Source organism: Trichosurus vulpecula, chromosome 3 (assembly GCF_011100635.1).
Source record: "Trichosurus vulpecula isolate mTriVul1 chromosome 3, mTriVul1.pri, whole genome shotgun sequence".
Taxonomy (NCBI): domain Eukaryota; kingdom Metazoa; phylum Chordata; class Mammalia; order Diprotodontia; family Phalangeridae; genus Trichosurus; species Trichosurus vulpecula.
The window spans coordinates 418,269,178-418,278,515 of record NC_050575.1 but is presented as its reverse complement, the minus strand read 5'-3'; the positions used below and the strand labels follow the sequence as shown (position 1 = coordinate 418,278,515).

The following is a 9,338-nucleotide window of genomic DNA, read 5'->3' as shown; positions in this document are numbered from 1 at the left end:
CAAAGGTTAGGGGGGCTGTTGGGGAGAAAGGGGAAAATGAAAAGTATCTCAAATCCACAATCATAGAGATGGCCTAGCCACATCCACCCTTCATTTCAAACAACCTGGTACCTGCTAGGATCCAGACTGATGAAACACAGTTAATGTGACCTGGAGGCTTCACAGCCAGTAGTGGTAGTCATCAATTGGCAGGAGACAGAGCTTCTCTGGAACTGTCAGATGAGTTGGGGACTGCCGGGCGGGGGGAAGCTCTAAAGGCCTTTGGTGCTTCCAAAGATTGTTAAAAAAAAAAGAAAAAAGAAAGAAAAAAAGGGGGGGTCGTGGGGTCTCACCAGCCCCTGCCCCCTTCCCCCCACTCTGTTTCATGGGTTCATTGTCGGGTGGGGGAAGATTAGCTGTTCCCTCTGACCGGCTGATGGGCAATGGACAAGGTAGGGATGGGGGCAAAGGGGAAAGAGGGAAGAATATCGGGGGTGGTTGTCTGGCCTGGCTGGTGGTGAGATTGACGAGTTGCTTGTCAAATTTTCATTACTTTGTGGACTTGAGGAGGAGGAAGAGGAAGAAGAAAAAAATCATTCCTGTCAGTCCCCGGGGGTTTGTGGCAGTGTTCTGTCCACTTAAGCTTTTCCGACGCACTCGGCAGGTATCATGCTGTTCCAGCCAAGGGACTACGCAGCCGTCAGCCGTCTTGGAATAAGTGATTGCAAGGTAACTGCCCGACATCCTCAGACAGCGTGTAGTTATCTTTGCATACAGGACATTCTTATGCTGAACCTACGTGTTCCTCTGTGACTTGTATGGTGGGAAGGGCTTGTATTTTCTCTTTGCTGTTGGGGGACCGGTGTTTTGAAACTGATTAAGGAGCCGTGTAATCATTGCATCCAGGCCATTAGTACACCACCCACAGCCCATTGGATTTGAATGCAAAACACCCCAAGGGCCCAGTCCCAATTCCATTGACCGATTGATGAATGTTCTCTTCTAACGTAGGGACACCTTCCCTACAGTGAGGCGGGCCGGTGGCTGCCCTGTGCCTTAGCGGTAGCCGGACTGGTGTTCTTTCTCTCGCCTTTTCTCCGAGTCCCTGGTGTCCTCAGACTGCACCTCAGAGCCGAATGTGGGAAATTCAAAGCTGTCATCAAAAATCCGAAAGGCAAACCGGCCGTAGCCAAAATGACAAAACAAAAACAAAGGCACACATGTATTGTGCATATATTTATATACATTCATATATAGAAGGCATATAAGGATATATGTGTGTATATGCATTATATATGTATATATATAAATACATATACATACATACGTTATATATATGCACATATCTCTCTGTGTGTATATGTCAGGTACAGATGAATAGATATGAATATAGATATAGATATAGATTCATGTATTTGTTTGTGCTTGTTAAATGCATATTAGATTGGATTGTGTAGGATTGTATTGAATTGAATTAGGGAATGGTAAAAACTAAATGCAACGTGAGGGATGCCTTAGCAGAGAAAGATCATCTTGGAGTCTAGAGACCTGGGTCCAAGTTTGTTTTTTCTTTTCTTTTTGACATCTCAGTTGCAAAAGAAAGCATAGTATGATCCTAGTGCTAGAAATGGAAAAGACCTCAGAGGGCAGCCCTATGAAATTATTCCTCTGACAATCTACCGTGTAGGTACAGGACAGGTAAGTTTGCTTAAAGAAAACCTCTGAGGTTTTCAAACGAGTGCAGGCTAAGTCAGCCCCAGAGAATGATAGGGCAGCCAAGAAAGCTGTTGCAAACATTGGCTTTACTCAAAGCTATATAGCGCCCAACAGCAAAAACATGGCAATCCCACTATACTCTGCCTTGATTAAGTAGTTGGAGAATCATGTTCAATTCTGGGGGCTGCATTTGAAGTTCAGCATTGAGGTGCTAGAGAATGACAAGAAGGGCATACCCAGGATGTTAAGGCAGAGCCTTTGACCCATACTATAGGAGGGGCCATCTCAGGAACTGGGGATGATTCAACTGGACAGTAGAAGTTCAGGAGAAACATGATATTTACCAATATATTCAAAGGGCTCTCACGTGGGAAAGAGATTCAATCAATGGAGAAAGTTCCAGGTAGGCAAATCTAGGCTGAATATAAGCCAAGTTTATATTTTACTTAAAGTTGTACAAGGTACTTAATAAACATTCCACTGAATCATCACAAGAACCCCATGAGATAGCTATCCAATCATAGATGGGAGGCAACTGAGGTGAGATTCAGAAAGGTTGTGACTTACTCTTGTCCCTTGTTAAATGTTAACTAGCAAGTGTCAGAGGGAGGCTTTAACTTACATCTCTCCTATTTTAAGCGTTTATTTCGTATTTTATTTTTTCCTAGTACATGTAAAAACAATTTTTAACATCATTTTTTCTTAAATTCTGACTTCCAAATTCTCTCCCTTCCTCTCTCCCTACTTCCCCTCATTGAGAAGGCAGGCAATTCAATATAGGTTATACATGTGTAGTCATGCTATACATATTAATAATAGTCATCAAATCTCTCCTTACTCCATATCTAGGTTTCTTTCTATAGCACCAAGATGTGAGGGAGGAACCACTTCCTTGTAGTGAGAACTGACCATCACTGTAACAGACTGCCTTGGCAGATAATTAGCTCCTCCCTTTTTTTAAATTGTTAAAGAAGTAAATGGATTTCTCATTTAGAAACGATAATGTTCACAGGATTCATTTCAGTATGGATTTAACTAGATACCCTGAGGTTCTTTCTAGCTCTTGGTCCTATTTGAAAATCCCCAGATTGAGAAGATTATTGTTGGTATTGTTTTGTTGTTGTTAGACATGGAACATTTTACAAATTTTCATGCCATTCTTGAGCAGGGGTCAGGCTAATTTTCTCTGTGCTATTCCCATTTTTGCATGTGTGTGGTAGAAAAGAGCACAAGTCAACAATCTAATAAACACTTATTACCAACAACTTAGAGCAAAGGACCAATGTTAGTTCTAGGGATATAAACTCAAGGAAAAAGAAAGACATTCTCTATTTTTAAAGAACTTACATTCTAACATGGGAAAACAACACATAGCAATCAATTAGTCATCAAACAGTTATTGGGCGTTTACCACGTTCCTGGCACTGTGCTGGTCACAATGCACATTTGCCAATACCGAGTCCTTAAAATTGAAGAGGATAAAGTCATGGTCACTAGCTCTTCTGGTGATGACTCTGAAAATGCATTGGCATCTTTAAAATGCTCTATAAATAGCAGTAGTTGTTCTGACTATTATAACAACATTGCAGCAAGCTGGCTTCTGGCAACCGAATAATTCTATTAGTTGACATTTTTCATGTTGCATTATAATAAAAATGTTCATGATCCACATGTCTATAGTACTCTAAAGCTGTCGAAATATTTATTTCACAATACTTCTATCATATATAGATACTAAGAATATCATTATCTCCATTTTATAGAAGTCAAAATTAATTGGAATGAGTCAATGCCCAGAGTCACAAATATTGTATGCCTTGGAATTGTACCCAATTCCAGGTCTTTTCACTCACTCTCTGCCTGATCAGGACTCTTTCCCCCTTTACTGATACTACTAGTACTATTAATGCAGAGGCAGCCACATAAGACTCTGCTGTGTCTTCTGACTGAAGATCCAAGGATCTGAACAGATAGGGGTCATCTAACCCAGCCGTATTTGGAGATTAAGGGGTGATCAATATCAGTTTAATGTGAAGTGGATTTTTATCAGTCATGTTAGAACAGAGAGCTGGAACAGAATTTATAAGTTATCTAGTCCAGCAGTGTCAAACTCAATTAGAAAGAGGTCTAATAAATTGCCTGTAGTGATCATCGTTCTGCATATTGACATAGAATACCACATATTAATACTATTTATGTTCTATTGTATTTTTCTTTATTTTGTTAAATTTTTCTCAATTACAATTTAATTTGATTTCTGGCAGTTGGATGTATTTAGGGTACTATAGCCTAACAACTTCATATTTGACACCTCTGAACTCCAATCTCCACATTCTGTAAATGAAGAGATGGTAAGTGATTTGTCCAAGGTCACACAGACAGTGACTAACCAAGGTAGGATTTGCACCCAGATCTAGTGCTTGAAAATTTCAAGCACACCAAATGTTTCCTATTTGTTATTTATTAGCAATTTACATGTGCAGATTATCCAAATAGATATTATCTCAGGATAATTTTGAGAATTCAAGTGTGATATCTTATAATTTGGTGCATTTTTGTTGTTGTTGGGGGAAATTACACAACAAAGAGGCAGGAAATATCGATTCTAGTTCCTAGCTTTGTCATTACATGGATATGAGATCTTAATTGATTCACATCACCACTCAAGACTTGATTTTCCCTATCTGAAAAGAGGATTGTTCAGTCAATCACCAAAATTTATCAAATGACTATTATGTGTCAGCTCCTATGGTAGGCACTGATTGCTTTGAAAGAAAGAAAGAAAGAAAGGAAGAAAGAAAGAAAGAAAGGAAGGAAGGAAGAAAGGAAGGAAGAAAGAAAGAAGGAAAGAAGGAAAGAAAGAAAGAATGAAAGAAAGAAAGGAAGAAAGAAAGAAAGAAATAGAAAGAAAGAAGGAAAGAAGGAAAGAAAGAAAGAATGAAAGAAAGAAAGGAAGAAAGAAAGAAAGAAATAGAAAGAAAGGAAAAGAAAGGAGGGAGGAAGGGAGGGAGGAAGGGAGGAGGGAGGAAAGAAGAAGGGAGGGAAGGAGGAAGGAAAAAGGAAGGAAAGAAAGAAAGAGAGGGAGGGAAGAAAGGAAGACATGTATTCAAATATAGATTCAAATGTTTATTAATGTCTCTATCAACCTAGGCCAACAAAAACCAAATTCTTTCTTAATCCATTTCACGTATGAGAATGGGAATCGATGATTCCAGATGCATTATTCTAAATATAGTTAGATTATCTTTAGAATATATTCAATTATATGCACTGCATTCTGCAAGTTGTGATGCTAGTATGCTGTGGATGATTCATAAATATTAATGCTGCTGATGATTTTAATAAATTTAATGGGTAAAATTCCATCAGCATGTTTCCATAAAAACACTATTATTTAAAAAAGGATGTAATATATGCAAATCTGGGAAAAATAATGACAGCCTATTTAAAACAGCTGTAAAATAAATACTTATTTTTTTCTTAAAAATGGAGATATTTAAAGAATGTATGGAGAATGGCAAAGTCATAACAAATGCATCATATAAAAATATGTATGTGTGTGCATGTTTCTTTTAAAAAACCTCACATTCCCAAATTCCAAATAAGAGCTTAAATTCTAGGTAAGAGCTCTCATATTTGGGATTATAGTATCATAGATTTAGAGCTGGAAGGGATCTTTTAAATATTCTCTGATGTACTACAGGTCAGCAAGGTGATGCAGTGATTAGAATACCAGACCTGGAGTCAGGAAGACTCATCTTCCTGGGCTAAAATCAACTAACTAGCCATTTGACTCCAAGCAAGTCACTTACCTATCTTTGACTCAGTCTACTCATCTGTAAAATGAGCTTGAGAAAGAAATGGCAAATTGCTCTAGTATCTTTGCCTAGAAAACCACAAGTGGGGTCATGAAGGTTCAGACAAAACTGAAACAATGGAACGACAAAGATCTACTATGACTTTGTTTTACAAGTAAGGTAACAGACACAGAAAGGGAGAAAGTAGTTTGCCTAACATCACACACATGATATATAAAGTGGGAGATCTGAGATTCAAACCCAGATATTCTAGCTCTAAGTCTGATATTCTTCCCCATGTACTATAGCAAACCCTTGAGTTTTACTAAGAGAAAAATCTAAACAGGAAGCCAGATAGGTAGAAAGTTACTTCCTAAAGTGGCAAGTTGCCTATCCCTGAGGACATTCAGGGAGAAAGTAGAGGACCACTGGTTAGTGAAGTTTTGGAAAGGAGCCCTGCTTTGGCTAGTAAAAGCTGTTTCTATAATTCAGTACGGTGGTTGGAAGAACACGGAACTTTGAGGAAGGAATAGCTGGGCTTTCTTCTCTGCCTCTAGCATTTACAGGCTGAGACCCTCAGGCTCTAAGCCTCAGTTTCATTATCCATAAAGTGGAAATAATAATATAGTTACTGAAATTTCTTTATGGCTTTATGTCTGAGCATTTTATAATGGATTTTAAATAACTGATCTAATTTCATCCTCACAATTTAATGAGTTCAAAACTACAATGTGTTTTCTTTTGGTTTGCTTTTGTATCCATTTTACAAGATGTACGCATCAAATGTAGTTTTTATGCGTGTACACAGATAATACATATACTATATTCAATGTGTACTATATATACCTACATTATATATTTATCATATATATGCTTATAAGTGCATGTGTGCATGTATTTGTATATACACGCATACACACATATATATGCATATATACATAGAGAAGGGGGAGACAGAAAGACAAAGACAGAGAGTGTCAAAATATGGCCCTGGGTAGAGCACTAGCCTCAAAACTAAGAAGACTAGTATTAGAATCCTAGTCCATCTTTGATGATATACACTGAGTCTATGGGATTCTGACCAAACCAGCAGAAGTCTCTGAGTAATTATGGTAGGGAAGATTCTAATTTACTTTGGTAAAGGGAATTTCCCACACCAATATAATCACAGTCCTCTATCCTTGTATTTACTTATACACTCACAATGTATACATATATACATACGTATATGCATGTTATTTAATATGTATCTATACCTAAGTGTATGTTGTATTTTACATGTAGCAAATTATAAACTTCCCAGACTATTAATACATGCAGTGATTTTCTCTTCAAGTTTTATGACACACAAGTGCCTTGTGAGGAAAGTAATTGGACTACTGGATTTAAGAATTCATGCCATAAATCACCTCATCTAACCCTCTCTCTTTATAGATGGAGAAACTGTGGTTTATGGAGGTTAAATGACTAACTTTGAGTTACAAAGTTTTCCAAGCCCAGTCTTGAACTCAAGGCAAGCCGCCAGGACCATGGTTTTTCTTCATATGCAAATGGAGTCAATGATTTAGTAACATGGTTGTTTTCTTCTTTCTTTACTGAAATCCTGTGATTCCAAAAGATCACATATTCACATTTCAGTGCAACTTGTGTCAGGAATAAATGCAAAATATATACATAAGAACTTGGCATACTTTATTTATCATTTTTTGTTTAGTTCTCATTGTCCAGCCTAGGTGTCTCTTGAATTGTCAGAGGGCAACTTAGTCAAATAAGTCACCCCTTCCTTCCCCTGTAGCCAGATGCCTCAGCTTGCAAGTGTCAAAACTGTTAGTTGATTTTTTTAACTCTGTTCTAATTCAGAAATAAATTAAATGCCTCTCTCTAGGGTGAATTTTCAACACCTCGAGATAGATAGGGCTAGAAGACTCCACAAATACTGAGTAGATAGAAACTTACATTGAAGTGATCTTGGGGAGATTGGCAATGTGAAGCTCATTACGGGCATTGGATATTTTAGATTATTTTCCTCTAGTTTTCTCAGTTTAGATGTTGATTGTAATACCACCACAAGTAATTAGAACTCACATCCCAGTCCACAGATTTAGAATATTATCTGTGCTTCTGGGCATGACATTTTCAGAAGGGCATGGACAAACTTGAGCCCATCTGGAGGCTGTGGTTGTATGAGATCATGATATATAAGGATCACTTAATAAAATTCAAGAGTTTCAGCCCAAAGAAGAGATAACTTAAGGAGAACTTAGAGTTGTCTTCCAGTTTCTAATGAACAATTACGTGGAAGATGGAATAAAACTTTCTATAGTTTCATATTGAAACCAGTGATGGTAGATAGAGGATATTGGACAGAAGATGTCAGCCTAAGGTAAAGAAGGGCTTCCTAAAAGTCTGTCATCTGACAATGTAATGAGCTCCTTCATAGGTCATGAGTTACCCATTACTAAAGGTTTTCAAGTCTCAATGTAATGAGCACTTATTCAGGTTTTTTGTGGAGAGGATCTATGTTTAAATAAATATTGGACTAGATGGTCCCTTATGGTTCCTTCATTTCAAAGTTCTGTGATGTTAAATCCCTTAAGGGATGAGATTGTTTACTTTTGTTTTTGTGTTTCTGGCAGCTAGGTAGCATAGTGGATAGAATGGAGTCAAGAAGACTCATCTTACTGAGTTCAAATTTGGCCTTAGACACTTTATAGCTGTGTGGCCCTGGACAAGTCACCTAACCCTGTTTGCATTAATCTTTCCTTCTGTAAAATGGGCTGGAGAGGGAAATGACAAACTATTCCCATATCTGCCAGGAAAACCCCCAAATGAGGTCATGGAGCAACACCCATTCCTATTAAAAACACTAGAAAGAATAAGAATAAATGGAACCTTCCTTAAAATTATAAATAGCATCTACCTAAAATCATCAACAAGCATTATTTGTAATGGGGATAAGTTAGATGCATTCCCAATAAGATCAGGGGTGAAACAAGGATGTCCATTATCACCCCTACTATTCAGTTTGGTACTAGAAATGTTAGCTGCAGCAATAAGAGAAGAAAAAGAAATTGAAGGAATTAGAATAGGAAAGGAAGAAACTCAGTTATAACTGTTTGCAGATGATATGATGATTTGTTTAGAGAATCCTAGTGAATCAAGTAAAAAACTACTTGAAATAATAAACAACTTTAGCAAAGTTGCAGGATATAAAATAAAGCCACATAAATCCTCAGCATTCCTATACATTACTGACAAAGCCCAACAGCAAGAGATAGAAAGAGAAATTCCATTCAAAGTTACTGTAGACACTATAAAATATTTGGGAGTCTATTTGCCAAGACAAACCGAAGGGCTATATGAACATTACTATGACACACTTTTCACGTGAATAAAGTCAGGTCTAAATAAATGGAAAAATATCAGTTGTTCATGGTTAGGCCAAGCTAATATAATAAAAATGACAATTTTACCTAAATTAATCTATCTATTCAGTGCCATACCAATCGAACTACCAAAAAATTATTTTACTGAGCTGGACAAACTAATAACAAAATTCGTCTGGAAAAACAGGAGGTCTAGAATATCTAGGGTATTAATGAAAAGAAATGCTAGAGATGGTGGCCTAGCCATACCAGATATTAAACTGTACTACAGAGCAGCAGTCATCAAAACTACCTGGTACTGGCTAAGAAACAGAGGTGTGGATCAGTGGAATAGGATAGGAATACAAGGTGGAGAAGGCAACAACTATAGCAATCTACTCTTTGATAAACCCAAAGGGGCCAGCTTCTGGGCTAATAATTCACTATTTCCCAAAAAACTGTTGGGAAAATTGGAAAATGG

General features: G+C 37.5%; 1 non-coding gene and 1 pseudogene across 1 annotated transcript; both read right to left on the bottom strand.

The window, feature by feature from the left end:
• Positions 1-362: 362 nt before the first annotated feature.
• LOC118842793 lies at positions 363-1,212 on the bottom strand (annotated as a pseudogene).
• A 1,606-nt stretch (positions 1,213-2,818) lies between these two features.
• Positions 2,819-2,927, bottom strand: LOC118845148. The gene has a single exon (XR_005010027.1). It is a non-coding gene; the product is annotated as a U6 spliceosomal RNA (small nuclear RNA).
• Positions 2,928-9,338: the final 6,411 nt, after the last annotated feature.